Source organism: Hemicordylus capensis, chromosome 4 (genome assembly GCF_027244095.1).
Source record: "Hemicordylus capensis ecotype Gifberg chromosome 4, rHemCap1.1.pri, whole genome shotgun sequence".
In the NCBI taxonomy this organism is placed as follows: domain Eukaryota; kingdom Metazoa; phylum Chordata; class Lepidosauria; order Squamata; family Cordylidae; genus Hemicordylus; species Hemicordylus capensis.
Window position 1 is genome coordinate 32,001,318 of NC_069660.1, and position 22,079 is coordinate 32,023,396.

General features: G+C 42.8%; 1 protein-coding gene across 10 annotated transcripts in view; it reads left to right on the forward strand.

Annotated features, from left to right (window-relative positions):
• Positions 1-22,079, forward strand: part of SULF2 (sulfatase 2) — a 450,340-nt gene that overhangs the window by 89,395 nt on the left and 338,866 nt on the right. The gene's annotated exons all lie outside the window — the stretch shown is intronic.

The window sequence follows — 22,079 nt, forward strand, 5'->3', positions numbered from 1 at the left end:
GGAACTCTTCTGCTTACATGAGTGCAACTCTCCTTCCATGAACCGAAGGAGCTACTTTCCCTTTATTTTAACATTTCTTTCCTTCATTGTTCCAGCACTCATTGGCTGTTTACCATCCATAAGGTGACCTCTCTGTCCCCACTGAATCAGCTGTATGAGTTAAGTGCCAGCAGGGATCTAAATAAGGATATTTACTTACTTAGAACATTTTGGGCTGCTTTTCCATTAAAAATAACCAAAAAAAAAGGAATATAGAGTTGAAAAAAAATAGAAAAACTATAGAAATTTGAACCAACTTGCATGTAGTTAAAATACAAATAATCATTTATACACAACTCCAAAGCATATGATTATACAAGCTTAAGGGGAAGAATGGTCTTTATCTGGCACCAGAAGCTGTGCAATGATCAAGTCTGCTAGGGAGGTTGTTCCATAATTGGTGCTACCACCAATAAGGCCCTGCTTTGAGAACCTTCAGATCTATGTGCTTTGCAACTAGAGGGCACCTAAAGCAGAGCCATCCTATGTTTACCTGGGAATGGGACGCAAGTATAGAAGAATATAAGAAACTAACATACCAAGTCAGACCAACGTTCTATGTTGCCTTGAACTGTCTGATTGGATATCCCTTCTAATTAGGGATGTGCAAAATGTTTTGAGCTCGAAAGGGCTGTTTTGAGTGTTTTGAGCTCTAACCAGAGCATTCTTAAAATAAAGGGCCTGTTTTGAGCTCATAACAAAATGGCCCCATTTTGCTTTGAATGTTTCAAGTGTTTGGAGTGCCATTTTGGAGGTCTGTTTTTCCCTTGCTAATTGGTTTTCTAGCACTGGCTTTTAGTTGGCTTGCAATTTCCTTGCTTCTTGGTTGGCTTGTTATCCAAATTAAGTGTTGTCATAGGCAACTGTGCCCCCATTGCCTTGGGGAAGAAACGGGGGCCTGTCAGTGGGGACAGAGAGAGAGAAAGCCTGCTGGGCTTATCTGTCTCTCTGTCCCGTCCCCCCTTTTTAATTTGCAGTGCCATCAACCGCTTTTCTTTTTCCCCTTTTAAAAAAAAAAATTGTGCCAGAAGCCCTACTGGCTTTAACTGGGTACTGCTTTGAAGTTGTCTTCTTCTGTGAATTATTTCTTCTTCTTCTTCTTCTTCTTCTTCTTCTTCTTCTTCTTCTTCTTCTTCTTCTTTCTTTTAGCCAGCCCCCAGTGGCTTTAATAATTGGGGTGCTGTACTGACTTTCTTTTGCAGCCTCAAGCTGCACCTTTGCTGCTGCTGTGTGCCTGGATTGCACTTCATGTTTTGCTTTTGTAGGCTGGTGTGTTTTGTTGCTCTCTGTTTGTTTTCCTGGTTTTTTTGGTCCCCTCTCTTTTGGGGGATGCCCACCTACCTGCCCTACCCCCAGCTGTTGAGTGCTGGTGGCTGCCCAGCCTGAGTTCCTCAGTGAGCAGCACCTGACCAGACTCTAGCAGAAGATGCTGGAAAGTAAGCCCTCCCCACCACACACACCACCACTAACCCAGTCAGGTTAGAGTTATGCAAATAGGGCCTAGTTTGGGGAAGGGATTTAGGTACTAGGCACTAGGACTGTAGGACAGGATGGGTGGTTTAGGAGAGGCCACAGTAATCCACCTTCCCTTCCCTTCCCTTCGACTTACCCCATTGTTGCTTGCCCCCTCCAAAAAAGCCCCCCCCGATTTAATTATTGTGGCTTCTGTGTGTGCACGACAGTGCTATAGATAACGCTGTGTGTGGTGCACACAGCATAAATAGACCACTCACACCCCACACACCTTTTTAAAATACCCTCCTTAAATGTGCTTCTTCTCCCCACCCCCAATCAGAGTTAGGGCTTGAATTTTAAAAAAAACCCAAGATGTCCAGGAGGGTGTGAGGCAGTGCCAGGACCACATTAGCAGGCGGAGGGATGATGCTGGCCATGGTGGGTGATGGCAAGAAGGGCCTACTCCCCAAGTGGCTGTTAAGTGCAGGCTTACCTTTCTGGAGGAACCCACCGCTGTGGCTGTTAAGCGCAGGCTTACCTTTCCGGAGGAGGGTGGTCCTGCAGCACAGCCACTGGTGGTGTCTGAGGTAGAATGAGTGGGGAGGTCCTCCCCTGTCAGGGAAGAAGATCTTCCTGTGGCAGTGGAGGAGGAGGTGATTGTGTCAGCTGCTACTAGTGTTGTGCTCCAGGAATCCTTGGGCAGTCTGCACGTGCTCTGCATAAGCACGAGGAGTCTGGCACAGCCTTGCTTGGGTTCCATATTTGTGTTGGCTATTGTGGAAAGGAACGCAAGAAACACAAGCCAAATTCCTTTATGCACTTATTTAGAGGAAAAAAGAGAAAAGTTTATTATTTTAAAATAAGCTATTATTACTGTTATTTAGTGGACAGCTCACAGTCCATCCAGCTCCCCAGAACCAGGATGGGGAAGGAAGGGATGAGGGTGGATTAAAACAGAATCCATTTCGCATAGTTTTGAGTAGTTTCCAAAATAAAAGGGTGGCAGGATGGACATTCTTTGAAGCCTGTAGCTTGGCAAAAATGTGGAGGCTCAGCTTCCCCTGGCTTCATCCAGGGGTTCTCTCTCTTCTCTCCCCTACTTTTCCAGTGCTCTTCATCATCAGAAATGCCTACCAAGAATCTGGACTAATTTTGTGGGGCAAGTAGAATCAATTCATATACTTTGCTAATGGAACCCAATACCTGTTTAAGGCACCTCTTGCCCTAAAATTGTAACCCTTGTTCTCACCCCCCCCCCATGAATCTAAAATCCAGGAATGCCCGAATCTCCAGGTCTCTTGGGGCATTAGTCCAGGCCGCTCAGAGAGTTCCTGTCGCCAGTGCCCATTTATCACTCCATCTCTGATGGCTTGCATCTGGGAATTCATGAATTCCTGCACCTCTGCACAGGCCCCATCCCAGCTTAGGGAAGCACTAATTCAAAGTGGGTCAGATAATTGCGGGGGTGGGATGGATTAGAAACTCATCAGTACAGATACTGACATGTCATATGAATTCTTTGCATCTTAATCAAAATTGAGTTCCAAAATAAAAAACAAATGTTTTGTTAAGGAGAAGCACCTTTCTTAAACAAACATGAAGATAAAAACAAAAATAAAAAAGCAGGATCAAAAAATGGCCATAGGTGCACTTGACATTTGCACACATCTGCTCATGAGCCATACCAGTTAATATATATAGACATACAACACATAACATTTAGACTGTATAATCTTGCAGATTTCATTACTTTCCTCTCTGTTTTTTTCGTGTTGCTCAGGTTTCCCGGTGGAGAAAAGAAAACTCAAGAGCCCTTTTGAGCCCTTGCTTATTTAATGACATAATAAAAAGGAAATGCAATATCAATTTGCCAGCTGCAATCTGAGGTCCCACGCAAACATTATAATCTAAATCTCAGTTTCAGGTAGCTAATTCTTGTGAGTGGAGGTTCTTTTTACTGAGTTCCTCCTGGACCAACAGGTCTCTTATTAACTACAGAACAGTCATTTTCATCAAAGATTTCTGGAATGGAGCCTTTTTGGCTCAAACCCGCCCCCCACCCCCCAACAAACACACCACTACCAACATTCAGTGACTCCCTTCCTCTGACATATGTCTCTACTAAGGGATTTTGCCTCTACATCTCTTATAATTTCCAAATAGCCGCTTCCTGCAGGGGTGTTCAATTGGACCACTACCAATCTGTCGTGGTTGGACTGCCACCAACTTGACGTGGACTGGACACCCACAGGACAAAGCTAATTTACCTAACTAATTCAAGCAAGTGCTCAAATTTGTGCTTTCCAAAGTCATAGGGGGATTTCTGTTAGATATTAGGGACCTGGTCCCTCCAAAACTTTTATTCTTCTTCTGACAAGGCAGAAACTTGACTTGGCTACTGCAATGAGCTCTATGTGGGGCTGCCTTTGTACGTAGTCCGGAAACTGCAGTTGGTCCAGAATGCGGCAGCCAGGTTGGTCTCCGGGTCATCTCGGAGAGACCACATCACTCCTATCTTAAAAGAGCTAGACTGGTTGCTGATAGGTTTCCGGGCAAAACACAAGGTCTTGGGAATAACCTATAAAGCCCTAAACAGCTTGGGCCCTGAGTATTTAAGAGAACATCTTCTTCGCTATGAACCATACCGCCCATTGAGATCATCAGGAGAGGTTTGTCTGCAGTTGCTCCTCTGGTGGCTACTCAGGGATGAGCCTTTTCCATTGCTGCCCCGAGGCTTTGGAACACGCTTCCTGCTGAAACAAGAGCCTCCCCATCTCTTACAACTTTTAAAAAGGCAGTCGAGACACATTTGTTCACCCAGGCTTTTAATTAGATACCATTTTAATTATTTGATTTTTGATAGTTTTAACCTTTTAAATTTTTAAATTGTTGTAATGTTTTAACCTTTTTATTTGTTGTTTTTATTGTATTGTTGTAAACCACCCAGAGACTTGTGTTTTGGGCGGTATACAAATATGATAAACAAACAAACAACTTGGCTTGCATGCCAAGCTCCTATATTCTGGTCTTGTCTAAGCTCCCCTTCTATTTTCCAGAGGGCAGTATCAAATGGCATGTCCCAGATCACATTTTCCCTCTGCCCTCTTTCAGTGGGATGGGATCCCTGCCCTCCTGCTTGCTCTGGATGTGCTGGTGTCCCAGTTCTGTTGCTAAATGTCACAGCTGCCACTGTGTTCTTGGGGATTACTCCCTTAGGGTGAGAGGGGCCTCTTTGCATGACTACTTGCTGGACCTGAGTGGTGAGAACTCCATAGTTAGCTGGCTCATTATCTGCCCACAAGGCAATATAAGTGGCATACCAGGGAAGCAAATGACTGGCTTTTCTCTATAGCTCCTCTGCCATCCATTGGATGGCAGTCACCTTGGCTGCATTCCCTGAGTCCTTCAAATCTGCAATTATCCAGGCATTTCCAGTCCTATACACATACTCTAAGGGATCTTCTACCTCCTTCCTTCCAAACATCAGCGATTGAGTTCTGACAGCCTGAACTGAAGTCACAGGGCATAGCACATGTTATGGGCTGCCTAAGTTGCCATTTTCGTTAATGGCCTGTTGAATACATTAGATAAGGATGGTCTGATAACCGAAGCTGCCACTCTAATCTAGCTCGTATGTATTCAAGTCATTGTCTTCCACCACACCTGGCTTACCCAGGCTACCACCACTTGGGGGTCCAGGGGCCCTAGGACCTTGGCTAATTCTGCAATGCCTTTAATCCCAGCTTCCTTAGTTACTGTTGAGGTACCTGTTATGTAACCCTGTCCATCTCTTGTGGTGGTCTTGGTGCTTATGCCTGCCATGCCATCTCAAAATGTTCTGGGTCTGTGCTATTTAGGAAGCCTTCCCTCAGGCAATGCTGTTCAATAATGTCATGGCATTCTCGGTCCAAAGCCAGACTAGGGTTTTTCTCACTAATGCTGGCAATTTGCAGGGCTTTTTCCTGCAACTTTGCCTTTAAATTATTAATGGTCCTGTCACAATTGCAGGGCTTATTTGATTGCACTGTGGTCTTCAGAGTAAAATCTTATTCATTCATTCATTCATTCATTCAATTTCTATACCGCCCTTCCAAAAAATGGCTCAGGGCAGTTTACATAGAGACATAATAAATAAGATGGATCCCTGTCCCCAAAGGGCTCACAATCTAAAAAGAAACATAAGATACACACCAGCAACAGTCACTGGAGGTACTGTGCTGAGGGTGGATAGAGCCAGTTACTCTCCTCCTGCTAAATAAAGAGAATCACCACGTTAAAAGGTGCCTCTTGCCAAGTTAGCAGGGGTAGTCTTCAAGTCTTTGTAGCCCTGGGATTGCCTTTGTCTCTCATACCAATTCTCCCCACCCCCCTAGTTGTTGAACTAACTAAGAGAGTATCCAATTGCTTCTTAAATTCCTCAGCCTGGATCTGCTGGTTTCTAGAGGTTTCTAATCTCTTTTGTTCTTCAATAAGAGCCTTTTCCCAACTTTTCCCTGTCATTCTTTCCCTGTCTCAATGTATTTTTCTAATTCTGCAATTCAGGCTGCATCTGCATGTTTCAGGTTTTTTAGTTCATCATATTTATTTAGCTGCTCATCTAGTGGTTCCCACAGGCCATGTGAAAAAAATCTGTAGCAAGGACATGAGAAGCCACTCTGCTCTCTTTCTTCAAGGGCTTTTTGGCTTGGCACCAAGAGCATAGCAAGGTTGGAGTGAGCCCAGAGATAAGATTTTAAAACCAGGTCATTTAATGGTACTAGAGAAAGACATGCTGTTCCAGTAGCTCCAGGTCTTAACACTCACATCAGTTTCGGAGGATGAATACAACTGAAGGAAGCCCGGGAGGGTGCGTGGCTGGGGGAGTCAGTCATGTGACTTGCCTCTGGGGGGCCTCCCAAGGCAGTGGGCCTCCAGACAACTGTCTCCCCTTGCCCTATTATAGTTATGCCCCTGCTTGGCACTATTCCTCGAAGAAAATGCTACAGACCTCAAGGTTATGCAAGCAGTTTTTAACTTTCTCCCAATCTCCCCAAGGGGTTTCCTCCAGAGCTACAAGGGTTTAATGCCAAAGGTCCTCCCTTTCTATCTTCAGAAAGTCATTTATTGATCTCTTGTTAAAGGGAGGAGGTGGTTTTATTTTATTTTATTTTATTTTATTTTTTTGATTTCTCATGTTTTCTCCAAAAAGCCATTTTTGCCCAAATACTCCACTCTTGGTACCAAAAAAGTTGTGCTCCAGGTCTACTAGAGCAGTCTGCATAAGCACTTGGAGTCTGGCACAGCCTCTCTTGGGTTCATGTTTGTATTGGCTATTGTGGAGAGAAATACAGGAAATATACACCAAATTCCTTTATGCATTTATTTAAAAGAAATAGAGAATTTTTTAAAATAAAAAGCTATGGTGATGATCTGTTATTAGCCTACTCACAGTCCAATTACCCAGAACCAGGATGGAGAAAATAAAAAGGGGTGGGGGGAAAGGGATGAGGAGAGATTAAAATAGAGTCCGTTTTGCATATCATCCCAGGGCAACCGCTGGGTTGTCCATGCTTTGGGTATGCAGCTTCCAAAGTGAGGAGGCTCAGCTTCCCCCTTATGCTTCATTCTGGCATCCTCTACTTTTCTAGTACTCTCCTTTTTTGTATCCCCCTTATGCTTTGAGCATGTTACAATTAATTGAAAATTCCATAGAGTGTTGGTGTGTGTAAACTCCAATTCTTACACTTCCATCTCCCATCTTATCACACTGCAAATGTCTTCCTCTGCTAGCTCCAGCATACAAAAATTGTCCTTGAGCAGAAAAATGCCCCTGGTATCTCCCTTTAGAGTGGTCTTTTTTTATAATTAAGGCACAATGGGGAAGGGGGGGGGAATTCTAGGCCGATGGAGCTTGGCCCAAGATATTCTGATACACATCTAAGAGCAATAAACATATCAAAGAGGAGAAACCTGCCAGATGGTTTGGTGGCAATTAGGCAGTCACAGAGGCATTTATAGCCATGTCTCTAAGTAAGTAGTTTTCTTGTTACACATATCTATTTCCCACAATTCCCCTGAAAGTTAATGCCTCTAGCCATAGCTGAAACTGTACTATCCACTTGGAGGAGGTGGTGGTGGTATGGATCCATGACAGCACACACTCTGAACCTGATTGTGCCAGATGCCATTGGCCTTTCTGGGGCTAAGGCCAGACGAGGCACCTCTGCTGAAAGCTAGTCTGCTGCTGCCATGGCTGTTCTTATGGACAGGTGCCACAGGATAGCAACTTACTTCCACCAAAGCAAAAAGGGTAGGCAGATGCTCAAGCAGAGGCAGCTTGAATTGGGCCTATCTGAACAACTGATCTCTCATCACTGGAACTCCACCTTTCTCTTATTCTGGCACCTGTAGGAGCAAGAGCCAGCCATCCGCAGCATTGCAAAGAGGCCACCCATGTTGGTTCATCTCCAAGGTTATCTTGGCACTCAAGCTTTTCTTTGTTGCCACGAACGGCTTGTGTGCTGAGACAGCGACGCTGTGCCAGGCTTTGCCCACTGTTCTTCTCCTCGAGAAGACAATGAGTGAGCTCTAGACCACACTGAACGTGGGGGAAGCAATTGCCTTGACAGGTCAGCTGAGCACTGGAGTGGTGCATTGGCATGGCATGTTTTGTCCTGCCTATATGACCCAAAGATGAAGGGCAAAGTTGTCACCCCTGACCAGCTGCCCAGTAGAGGGACCTCTAGTTGAAGAGGTTGGGCGAGCTGAGGAGAGGAGGCTGGGGTGCAACAGGAGGAAGGTGCTGGAGAGCCTACTACTATTGCACAGTCCACCCCCTATCAGCAGCATCACCGCCGGATCTTGGTTCAGCAGCATGGTGTCCTGGTAGGACAAGGGACCTAGTAGTTCTGCTCAGTGTCCTACCCAGCTACCTAGGCTCCTTCCCAGGGGCACAGGAGGAGCCCACTGAGCCTTGCAGCAGTGCTGAGCGGTGTGTTCTGCAGTACCTGCAGAAACTGGTGGCAGGATGGGAGATGAGCTGATCCAGTTTTGGGCAATGCATCGCCAAGTCTGGCCTGACTTGGTGGCTTTGCCAGACAGTTCCTCTCATGCCCACTGAGCAGGCATTCTCCATGGCCAGGGATGTAGTGACACCCCATCGCTCATGCTTGGAGGATGGCTTAGTCGAACAGCTGGTCTTTCTGAAGGCCAGTCTCCCCCTGCTGGGCTTTTCAGAGCTGGCTATAGAGGGTCAATGACTCATCATCACTTCCATGCTCTTAAACACTACTGGCAGCTCGCTCCACCCTGGCCAACCCTAAAACCAGATGAGTCACACTTTGCCCTTTGGTGCTGCTGAAACACACAAACACGCATGGCATGGCCAATGATAAGATGATGAACTGGTGCCCTGACCCATGGGTCAGGCTGTTAGCTGGGAACCAGCACCCATCTGAGGACATGGTGTTATCCAGACAAAGGCAGGCAGCAGTGTCATGGTGTGGAATACATACTCAAGAGAAGAATGAATAGTTCTTCTCCTGGTAAGATCCTAGAAATTTCTTGTCAGACCATTGGTCCATCTAGCCCAGTATTGTCTGCACCAGGAAATGACTGCTTTCTGTCCTCTGTGGCAGGATGGAAGGAAGGAAGGTTTGATTTTGTGATTTTCTTTTCTCAGTACCGACTATATTATTATTATTTATTTACACAGCCAGACAGGTGTTATTGACTGGTTTGTTTTATCCAGACATCGAGTCCTTCCCAAGGACCTGGGATGGCTGGATTTTATTATCGATGTTGTTGCTGTTGTTATAGATATCGTCACATAATATAGGTTGTTCCCAGTAAAGTTGCTTTTTGTAATTGGTGATTTCTGTGGCCCCTATGGTGTTGAGGTGCTCTTCAAGTTGTTTTGGAATTGCACCTAGGGCGTCAGTTACCACTGGGATTATTTTGGTCTTCTTCTACCACAGCCTTTCAATTTCAATTTGTAGATCTTTGTATTTTGTTGTTTTTTCTATTTTTTTCTTCTATTTTGCTATCCCCTGGTATTGCTATGTCAATTATTTTAACTTGTTTTTCTTTCTTCTGAACTACAGTTATATCTGGTGTATAGTGTGGCAGATGTTTGTCTGTTTGTAGTTGGAACTCCCAGAATATTTTTGCATCTTCATTTTCAACCACTTTTTCAATTTTATGGTCCCACCAATTTTTGGCTACAGGTAGCTTGTATTTTTTGCAGATGTTCCAGTATATCATCCCTGCTACCTTGTCATGCCTTTGTTTGTATTCAGTCTGTGCAATCTATTTACAACAGCTGATTAGGTGGTCCACTGTTTCATCTGCTTCTTTACAAAGGCGGCACTTGCTGTTTGTTGTTGACTTTTCTACCTTTGCTCTTATTGCATTGGTTCTTAGTGCCTGTTCTTGTGCAGTCAGTATTAAACCCTCTGTTTCTTTCTTCAAGTTGCCATTCTTAAGCCATTGCCAGGTCTTGGTGATGTCTGATTTTCCACTTATATTGTGCAAGTATTGACCATGCAGTGGCTTATTTTTCCATTTTTCTACTCGGTTCTTGACTTGTTCTTTCTTGTAGGCCTGCTTTCTTTCATTGGTGTTGAATAGTTTCACATTATTGACCATTTGAAGTGCATCTTCTTTACTGTCCTTGATATATTCTTCAAGGCCTCTTTTCTCCTCCTCTACTGTTTGATGGACTTGCAGCATTCCTCTTCCACCTGAGCTGCGAGGGAGGTATAGCCTATCTACATCACTGCGGAGGTGTAGAGCATGATTGATGATGGTGGTGGTGGTGGTTGTTATTATTATTATTATTTTATCATTAATAATTTATTATTTATTACATTTCTATACCATCCAAAACTTGTGTCTCTGGGCGGTTTATATTCTGTGCTATTGCAGCTATAACTATCTAGTTTTGCTGGATCTCCAGTTGACAAATGCAGAACTTGAGTGCCTTCCTTCCTTGAGTTATGGTTTGTTTTGTTTATGAGATAGTGTTGTGGTGAGAAATAGATACTGGCAGGTGTGTGTGTGTGTGTGTTTCTTGGTAATGAGCTGTGATTTGCTGAGCTCCATGTTTCGCCTTGAGAGACTAAATTGTGCTTCACTCGCTACTCTGTTCTGCTCCACAGTCTGCGTTGCAGATTTGTACTCACTCAGTCACAAATGTGTTTGAAGTTGCTTATGATCTTATGGCTATGCTTGCTGCTAAGTATGGGTGCTGCTGTGGCAGCTGTTTATTTATTAAATTTTTATACTACCCTTCTGCCTTGACAAAGGCACCCAAAGCAGTTTACAATATTAAAGAACAAAGAAATTGCATAAGATTAAAAGCATTGTTGTTTCAGGCTGTTGGTCTTTTCAGGAGCTGAGCTTGCTGGCTCTTTTCTTGCCTTCCTCCCAGGGCACACTGGTCTTTTAGTACTCCTGGGAAGGTGGGGGAGGGGTTGCCCCAACAGTCCTCACAGGCCAGTGCTGGTCTTTGTGGAAGCTGACGTTGTGCTCTCTCTTCCCTGGCCTAGGTGCCTCCTTTCTTGCCTTCCTCTCGGGGCACACAGCTGTTGCAATGCTAAGAAGGAATGTAAGGAGTCATAAGTGTGTGTGAGAGAGCAACTTGTGTCAGTGATGGCTGGCAGTGGATTCTGTCAGTGATTCTTTTTTGGCCATTTTTGGAATGTATTTGAAATGTGTTTATGTGTTGGGAGGAACAGATTCCCTTTTACTGTGTGCTTCTGTTCTGCTCTGCAGCGTTTTTCAAGGCAGGATTGCCAAACGTGTGCACCCTGCTTGTTCCAGCCATAGGGAATTCAAAACATCCCATTGTTCCCCATGGGTAGCTCCTAGGGACACCAAAGTGGGTGTGGTAGGGCATGATGGGTGCTACCATACCTACCACCCAACCCACAAAATAAATGGACAAGTGGGTGATTTTAAACTGATATTTAATCTCCCCCCCAACCCCCATAGGATCCTGTGGTAGCTCCCATCATGCCCTACCACAATGTACCACACAATGCTGGGGAACATTGGGGTGTTTTGAGTTCCCCATTGTTCCCTATGGCTGGAACGCTCAAAACATTTTGAGTCGGTTTCATCAAAACGGCTGGCTTGGCCGCTGTTTCAACAAAATGTTTCAAGCATTTTGCAATTTGTTTCAAGCTTGAAACAAAACTCAAAATCCATTTGTGCACATGTCTGCTTCTCATGTATAAGGCTGGTGGTTCAAATCCTTGTTATGTGAGGCACCTTTTACCATAGTGATTCTCTTTATTTAACAGGGGGAGAGTAACTGGCCCTATCCACCCCCATGACAGTACCTCCAGTGACTGTTGCTGGTGTCTATCTTATGATTCTTTTTAGAATGTGAGCCCTTTGGGGACAGAGATCTATCTTATTTGTTTGTTATTTCTCTGTGTTAACCGCCCTGAGCCATTTGAAATCGAATTGATGATGATGATGATGATGATGATGATGATGATTGATGATGTCTGGTTGAAGAATGTCTCAAAGTAGGCTGGAAAGGACCTGTGTCTGATATCCTAGTGAAATTGGTGTAGACTAGGGATGGGCAGAAGGTAGACCACAGTCCAGTTGTGAATATCTGGCCAATTCCTGGTGGACCACCTAAGTGCTTGGATTCTTGCAAATGCCTTGTTAATTACGAAGTGTATGTTCTCTCACTTCATAAATGTACAACATATCAGAATACTATGGGTGCTTTTTAATTTAATTTAATTTTTTTTAAAGTCAGCTCATGTATAGACTGTTTGAAGTTAATTCCTCCTCAGGCAAAACATATGAATTTCAAGGAACATGAGGACTGTTTTTGGTAAGACTAGCAACATTTCTCATAGGAGTCTTGCATATCCCTTCTTCTAGTTATATGTAGTATTGCTCTGACTTTATATAAGACACTTATTTTTCCCCCCTCACATGTGCCTCCATGTTTGCTGAGATAAGTTTTGTAGTTTTTAGTCATGTCAAATGATAATATAAGCAAAGAAACCACAGAGCAATTTTTTTAAAAAAAGTATTTTTAATGCATGCTTGGTTGTTGGTTTTTTAGTAGCTGGGTGCAACATGTTTTTACAAGTGCAGACAATGTGCTGGTCATATTGTGTTTATTTGCTTATAAAGTAGTGATTTGTGGTTGTGATGTTAAAATGCTAACTGTGCTGGGAACTTTAATAGCGGTGTTATCCTGTGACAGCTGTTTTCCCCATATCATGGAACAGATGTGTGGCATTAATTGCATTGTTTACTGCTGGGCAGAGCACTTTATGGAATGAAAAATCAATAAAAGATAATCAAAGCATATTCTCTTGACATTGGAAACGCACCGTGCATTTAAGGTGATTATTTTAAAAATGTGTTCTGCAAATCCCATAATTTCTTTATGGTCCTACCTGCAGTGAGCCTTATTTTGCTTCTGTGTTCATATGCAAATACAGGCAAACATATTTTTTAATTTAAAAAAAACCTTTAAAAGTTTCTGGAAGGAAAAGGCTAATAAAGATTTTTGGGGGGTTGTGGTTGTTTTTTTTTAGTTTTTTTTTTTTAGAGGAGGATTTCTTTAAGTTGCTTGAAAATAAAATGTGAACTATGGGCATTTAGTCACAATGGGGAAGATTCAAGTAACACAAAAATAGGAAGCTGGGTGTTCAGGTAACATGGATGCACTGGAGGCAGGAATGCAGAAATATGAATGTCAGATAGAGCAATAAACTTTCAACTGTCTACTCTATAATATATATGCAAGGAGCAGCCAGTTTAAACGAGATTAATTCCAAGCCTGCTGAAAACAAGTTTTGATTATCAAATATCCTTTGCATTGGAGGACAGAATCTTAGGTGGGTGTCCTTACCCTTTTTTGAAAAACAACAACAGCAACAACATCTGTATAATATAAATCTGTGCCAGGTTCTTAGCTTGTCTAGTAAAATGGTTAGAATGTTTGTATCTATATCATCTTCACCTGTCTTCCACAAATAAGAAGAAATGATTTACATCTGATCAATGTTGGTAGAGAGTACGCCCAAATCTCTTTTAATTTTACAGTTCGTGGCAGTTTTTAATTTAATTTTAATTTTACAGTTCGTTAATTTTACAGTTCGTGGCAGTTACAAGATTAATAAAATAGAGAGAATATAGGATAAAAAAGTAATAAGTTAAAAAAAGTTAAAATGACAGGCTAAAACCACAATTAAAACAACAAGTTTTGAAACAAATTAAAAGGTATCATTAAAAAGCTAAACACTAAGAAACCTGCAAGATAAAAGCAGAGGATAAGGTATTAAAAGTTCTCTCTAAAATGCTGTCTACTGTTGTTTCTTAAAAACACTAAGGAAGGGAGCATGGTGAAGCTCTTCTGGGAGGGCATTTCAAAGTTGAGGGGCCACAATCGAACAGGCCCTGTCTCTAGCCCTCCCCTTCCTCCCCCCTATAAATATTTATTTATTTGTTTGTTTGTTTATCATTCTAATATATTTGAAAGAGGTGCTAAGGACAGTGGCTGACATCTAGTCTAACAAAGCACTTAGGCAAACCTGTTATGCAAGCTCTAGGTTGTTCTGCTAACTAGCTCCACTACATTTTTTCCACAACATTGTCTTTTGTTGCAGAATAGTGTTGCACTAGCACAAACATGCTTGTGTTTGTGCAACTGGATGAGAAGCCTGTGGTGTATCTCCTGCTGGGAAACCTCTTCATCTGTTTACATTATAGGGATTGTTTGCTGAAGAGTGCAACTTCAGGATTTTGTAGATTTTCTTGCAGGTGCATAACCTTTCTTGGGCACATACTTTGTTAATGTGGATGACAACCAGTATTTCAATTTCCCAGGTATATAAATTGAATAAAAGGGCTATATTGATAATAATTGTTTCATATATTATACACTAACATTCAGAAATAACAGTTTGGAGACTAATGCATTAAATGCCATCTTATGTAGTGTTCAGGTTTATCTCCTTGAGAAGCAGATTCTTTTCCACAGTGGCCCCAGTGCTGTTGAATGCCCTCCACCTAAGAGGTTTCTCCTCTTTTGGCCATCTTCTTGAAGACAGGTCAAGACCTTTCTTTTTCCAGGAACCTTTGAAATTGATTGATTTTGCTGTTTGTTTACTTTTTTGGTACTGATGGCCTTTATTAATTTTAAATAGTTTCATGTGTAATAAAGGTTTTGTACACTGCTCTGGAATATTTTGTGAAAAGCAGTACAGAAATGTTTTTTTTAAAAAATGTATTCTTAGAATCACTTTTCAATAGCCTGAACACACTGATTTTTTAAAAAAGAAAAGGGATCTAATATTTATGTCTTAATTAAGCATGTGAAAATGTCCATATTTTAAAATTTTATACAACTTAATTTTGGCATAGCATCAACATGCAGTAAGAAACTGCATATATGCACAGAAAGCACCATCTAATTGGCCACCTGTTAATGGCAGCTGCTGTAGTGATGTGCACTCAAATGTTCTGTAAATCCTGTTGAAACTACTTCAGTGCATTTGGATTTTTACCCAGCTGTACATATTCTCTGAATGTCTTGCTGCTAAATGAGGGGATATGAAAAACAGTACGAGTAGCTACAGGATTGGTTTGCCTTGTGAATATGCTTAGAGAGGCATGGTATCGGGGGTCTATAGGTCATGTCTCTTGCTGCATTCAGGACCAGCCCTAGCATTTTTGGTGTCCTGGGTGAAGTTTGATGTTGGTGCCCCCACATCCATGAGGTGTGAAGCCCTGGCTTTAACTTGAGCTGAGCAGGCTGCTCATATGCTGTATCAAGTGACCAACCCATGTACATGACCAGCAAATGACTATCCCACACTGGTTTGGGAATACAGCAGGGAAAGCCAAAGAGTTGAGGAGCTTGGAGCATACCCAGCACCCACCCTTTTTTGCTGCTGCCTCCCTCCCTTCAGCAGTGCAGGATCTGCAATCCTCAGGGCTAACCAACCTCTCTGTCTCCCTGTGAGGCAGCTTTTAATGGTGCTGCAAAGAGCATTCCTCTATGACCAACCAGGCCTGACCACAGCCAGGCCAACCATAATGTGCACCCCATTCTTCCTGTTTGGGGTCCAGGTACTGGAGAAACCAGAATGGAGGCTTATGCCTGAGTATCCACAGAGGTAACAGGGTGGAGTTAGGCAGGGAGGGGGTTGGAACAGAGCACACTGAGGGGAAAGTAGGAGGAAAGCAAGCCAGAGATGAGCTAGGAGGTGGGCCTTGATCATCCCGCAAGAATTAGTGCCCCAGGTGATTGCCTAGATTTTCCCAGTGGATAGGCCGACCCTTTAAGCAATATGTGAGTTTCTTGTGCTCCTATTAATCCTTCACAAATTAACACATTGTATAGGTGTTGATGAAAGCACATTCCTTCTTGATCATAAAACTGTCATAACTATATAGTACAAATGTTGTTCTATGTATACACAATACTGTGTGTTGTATCCCAAGAAAGGTAGTCATAACCATTTCTATTGAAATTAATGGGTCTTAAGTTAACCATGACTAACTTGTCTTTTTGGGTGGAACCCCAAGTAGTACATACATGAACTGAAGTTCTGTTCATGCAAGGGGAAAGAGGTGGTTTTCACTGGTGCCCGCCTTCCCTCTGTAGTTCTGTGTCCTCAGAAATATTTTTCTAAAGGTTGGGATGCCCTCAGGAACACATTTTCATGGGGCGCTAAGGACAGCAGACTGAAGGGTGGAGTTTTGCTAAAAATTGCCCTTCCTCTCCTTGAGTAAATGGAACTTTTCCCATTTGCAGAACTACTTGTTGAGATCCAACCCATTAATGTCAATGGTGCTTAGTCATTAGTAACTTTCTTTGATGCAACTGATTATTGGGGTGGAGAGTCAGTCTTGTGGTAGGGAACATGAATTGTCCCCTTTGCAAAGCAGGGCTCACCTTGGTTTGCATTTGGATGGGTGACTATGTGAGCACTGTCTGCTGTAAAATATTCCCCTTAGGAACATGGCCATAGCTTGGAGCATCTGCTTGCATGAAGAAAGTCCTAGGTCCACTCTGTGGCCTCTCCAGGTAGGGCTGGAAAGACTCCTACCTGAAAACTTGGAGAAGCCGCTGCCAGTCAGCACGGATAATACTGAGCTAGATGAACCAATCATCTGACTTGACTTGATATAAAGCAGCTTTCTATGTTCCATATTTCCCTTCCGGATAACACATCTGATACTTTACTTGAAGCAAAGGTTTAGAAAGGACAACAGATATTTGTTTTTGTTTTGTTATGTTTTTAATTGCTTGAAAGTCTGTCTGGAAAAACAAGCAGATTAATGTTTGGGTTTGACACATACGATATTATACATAGGTGACAAAATCAAAATGCCTTAATATAGAAGCACATTTGGCCCCAGCACATCAATTTTAATTAAGCCTATTCCTATGTTCATTTATGCTGCAAGGAAATTAATGGGACTACTGCAGCCCTTCAAGGGAAATTAATGATCCCTGCTGATTCCCTATCCTTGTGCCCCCTTCCTAACCCTTTTTCCTTATGTTTTGCCATGGATGGAGTGCCAGGGGTTGCACAAACAAAATGTGTGGCTGCCTAGAGGAGGGCGTGAGCATTCAGAAAATGTACCAGCTGTTTCAGGTCACTTACAGCTCCAGTGCCTGGTTCCCTCTGGATGATTGATTCAGTTTGTGGCTCATTGAGTTGCCAAAGTTTTACAGACATTAACCATGTGAGGAAAAGATTCTAATTTATCAGCTTGAGGCAAAGGGAGCCATTTGTTAGTCCCAGGAAAGGGTAATTAGTTCATTTGCAGGGCCTGGCATAGTGTGTGTCTTGCATCAGTGAAAGGAGAATTGCATCCATATTCCTGCTTTGAGATGGTATAGAGGAAGGAGGGATAGAGGATCCTAGGGAGAAGGCACCATAGATAGGTAGCTGTTTATGTATTTATGTCATGCAAGACACGGTATATGTACCTCTTTCTGCAACTTATGGTGCTTACTTGTTAGTCTAGTTAGTACAAATGTAAAGATACATATCTGCACTGACTAACTGTTATGTGATTTGTACAAACAATCCTACCAGTAATGTGTGGAGGAATCCAGATATAAATCCCAAATCCTTTCCTTGATTGTGCTCCAATTCCTGAAGGACTAATTCCTGCATGCGTTGTCATCTACAGTGTCTAGAAGTGGCTTGCTCTGGAGCTCACATATTGATATCACCTAACTGATTTTTATTGATGTCATTTTGCACACTCTGGTGCAAGTCATCAAGTACTGAGTACTCAAATAATGAGAAATCTTCTTATGGGTATGCATGTGTGAACTGGCCATTTGTGCAAAGGTTGGTGGCTGACATGACAAGCAGTAGTGGTGTGTTTGAATGGTTCGTCCCAAACTAGTTTGCCTCAAACTGGGGCCGGTTCGAAGGTTTGATCATGGACCAAACCCAGAGCAGTTCGGTCTGTGATTGAACTAAACTGGGCCTGGTTCGGGTGAACTGGTTTGGGACAGTAAAGGACATTCCCAAGGTGGCGACAGAGTGGTGGTGGGAGCTGCTTATCCTAGCCGCTCATCTTTCTGGCGTGGCAAGCATGCTCCCCCCTCTTTTGCCAAGCTGCTGGCCACTTCAGGAATGCCTCTTTACTTGTAAAGTGGAATCATCGCAGGATTCCCCTTTATAAGTATATCCCCAAACCGGTTTGGCCCGGTTTTGTGGTGAAACCAGATCCGGTTTGATTGGACATGGAACTGGATTGGGCCAGGTTGGTTTGAAACTGGTTTGGATTCAAACGGAACCAGGCAAACCGGTTCCATGCACACCCCTAACAAGCAACCTTCTGAATACGGCAAATATTTATATACCGCTTTTCAACATAAGCTCCCAAAGTGGTTTACACAGTTATAAACAAACACGTAAAATGGCTCCCTGCCCCCAAAGGGTTCGCATTCTAAAACAGAAACATATGACAGCCACCAGCAACAGCCATTGGAGTGATAGAGCCCCAGCACAGCATCCTTGTCAATGGTAGAGACCCATTGGAGCTACTGCAGAACTTCAAATGCAGCCCCAGGAGTGTAGCAATGGGGCTGTTGCGGAGTGACTTCAAACAGCTTATGGGCAGAAGTTTGAAGGCATTCTGCAGCAGTACAATTGCTACTGCTGTACCATTGCTACTGGTACTGTACCAGCAGTGCCAGTTAGCAGCAGTACCCCTGCTAACTGGGCAAAGAGGCACCTTTTACTGTGGTGATACTTTTTATTTAGTGGGGGAGAGTAACTGGCCCTATCCACCCTCAGCACAGTACCTCCAGTGACTGTAGCTGGTGTCTATCTTATGTTTATTTTTAGAATGTGAGCCCTTTGGGGACAGGGATCCATCTTATTTGTTTGTTATTTCTCTGTGTAAACTGCTCTGAGTGATTTTTGGAAGGGCGTTATAGAAATCAAATTAATAATAATAATAATAATGCCCAATGGAAGCAAGATCAAGAACCTGGAAGAGAAAGAACCTTACAAATACTTGGGCATTCTCCAGGCGGATAACATCGCACAAACTGAAGTTAAAAGAAAAATTGGAAGTGAATACATCAGGAGAGTTAGAAAAATCCTAAAGTCCAAACTCAATGGCGGGGACACCATACACGCCATAAACACCTGGGCTATACCTGTTATCAGATACACTGCAGGAATAATAGACTGGACCCAGGCAGAGCTAGAGACGCTAGATCGTAAGACCAGGAAAATCATGACCATCAATCATGCTCTGCAGCCCCGCAGTGATTTCGATAGGCTATACCAGTGATTCTCAGACTTGGGTCCTCGGGTGTTATTGGACTTCAACTCCCATAATCCCCAACCAAAGGCCACTGAGGCTGGGGATGATGGGAGTTGAAGTCCAATAACACCTGAGGACCCAAGTTTGAGAATCCCTGGGCTATACCTCCCTCGCAGGTCAGGTGGAAGAGGAATGCTGCAAGTCTATCAAACAGTAGAGAAAGAGAAAAGTGACCTTGCAGAATATATAAAGGACAGTAAAGAAGATGCACTTAAAATGGTCAACAATGAGAAACTATTCAACACCAATGAAAGAAAGCAGGCCTAAAAGAAAGAACAAGTCAAGAACCGAGCAGAAAAATGGAAAAATAAGCCACTGCATGGTCAATATTTGCACAATATAAGTGGAAAATCAGACATCACCAAGACCTGGCAATGGCTTAAGAATGGCAACTTGAAGAAAGAAACAGAGGGTTTAATACTGACTGCACAAGAACAGGCACTAAGAACCAATGCAATAAGAGCAAAGGTAGAAAAGTCAACAACAAACAGCAAGTGCCGCCTTTGTAAAGAAGCAGATGAAACAGTGGACCACCTAATCAGCTGTTGCAAAAAGATTGCACAGACTGTCTACAAACAAAGGCATGACAAGTTAGCAGGGATGATACACTGGAACATCTGCAAAAAATACAAGCTACCTGTAGCCAAAAATTGATGGGACCATAAAATTGAAAAAGTGGTTGAAAATAAAGATGCAAAAATATTATGGGACTTCCAACTACAAACAGACAAACATCTGCCACACTATACACCAGATATAACTGTAGTTCAGAAGAAAGAAAAACAAGTTAAAATAATTGACATAGCAATACCAGGGGATAGCAGAATAGAAGAAAAAGAAATAGAAAAAACAACAAAATACAAAGATCTACAAATGGAAATTGAAAGGCTGTGGCAGAAAAAGACCAAAATAATCCCAGTGGTAATTGGCGCCCTGGGTGCAGTTCCAAAAGACCTTGAAGAGTACCTCAACACCATAGGGGCCACAGAAATCACCATCAGCCAATTACAAAAAGCAGCTTTACTGGGAACAGCCTATATTCTGCGACGATATCTATAACAACAGCAACAACATTGACAATAAAATTCTAACATCCCAGGTCCTTGGGAAGGACTCGATGTCTGGATAAAACAAACCAGTCAATAACACTTGTCTGACTGTGTTAACAAGAAATAATAAATAATACACTGTTGGGGCTGCCTTTGAGGTTTTGTAGCCGCCCTGATGGGTTCCTACATCAACAGAGAGCTGCCTGTCATGTCAGCAAATTTCTTGTCTAACAAGTTACAATAGTGTGAAGTAGCTTTGTTTTATAAAACCTGGTGCAGTTTGGCAATTCTCCTTCTCACATTTCTACACATATCCATGTAAATAGGTCTTTTATCAGTAATTTACATATTCAATATACATGTGCACACACACCACATTGATTCTCTCTCAGAAGCTTCTGACTTGATGTTAACTACTACACAGAGAGGGTATTTGACCTTCTTTGAGATGATTCATAAGTGCTCTGGCTACAAACTTTGTTAAAAAAGTTGAATCAGTTATGATGATAATTCAAATCGTGGTTTCAGAGGGTCTCAAGAGAGCCTCAGAATTGCATGCTCTCCACTCCTTACAGTTTGAAATGGATTTGGAGGCAAACTATGATTTCTGCAAACTACTTAAGCCCTGTACACACTTGTACAGTAAGTGTATGCTCAGCTCTCACACAGTGAGTGTACAGTGTACACAAGTACAGTTACAAGTGTACTTTGTTATCCATGGGGTTCCATTCCCGCTGTTGAATGAAACCACAAATAATGAGGCATTGAGTCTATGGGGATTGGAGGATTAGGTTCTTGGAGGGCAGAAAAAAAGGCACAAAATAGCAGGGAATGGCAGAAATAGGGGCTAAAAAGTGCCATACCGTGCTTTGCTGGCCTCCAACTATCCAGTGATGGGCCTCTTCCCAAGCCCAATTTCAGGGATTTCCTTTTAAAAATTGCCTTTAAAAAAAGAAAGAAAGGCAAAAGAGTCACACAGTGGCCCCTTTAAATAAAATGGTGGCTGGAAATGACCTTGGAGGTCAATTCCGGCCACCTAGGAACTGTGGCTATGCTGATATCTACCCTTTCTGTACCCACATATACCAAGGTTATCCCCTGCCAAAAGAGCAAAGAGGCACCTTTGAAAAGAGGAGCTTTTCTTTATTTAGCAGGGGGAAAACAACTGGCCCCAGCCATCCTCAGCACAGCATTCCTCCAGTGGCTGTTGCTGGTGTCTGTCTCAGGTTTCTTAACCTTGGGCCCCCAGATGTTGTTGGACTACAACTCCCGTCATCCCCAGACGTGGCCTTTGTGACTCAGGATGATGGGAGTTGTAGTCCAACAACATCTGGGGGCCCAAGGTTAAGAAATCCTGGTCTATCTTATGTTTCATTTTTAGATTGTGAGCCCTTTGGAGACAGGGAGCCATTTTATTTATTTAATAATAATAATCATCTTTGTTAGCCACCCCATAGCAAATTGTTCTCTGGGTGGCTCAAAACAGAGGACTAAAACATACAATCAGAACACATTAAATCATAATGGACAAAAAAGGCGAAAAGAAAATACAAAATTTATTTATTTATATCTATGTAAATTGCCTTGGGAACTTTTGTTGAAAAGCGGTATATAAATATTTGTTGTATTCAAGGTTGGGTGCCTATTTTTGGACCACAGATGCGCAGAACCGCAAAATAGTGGTACTGCATATAGTGAGGTCCACCT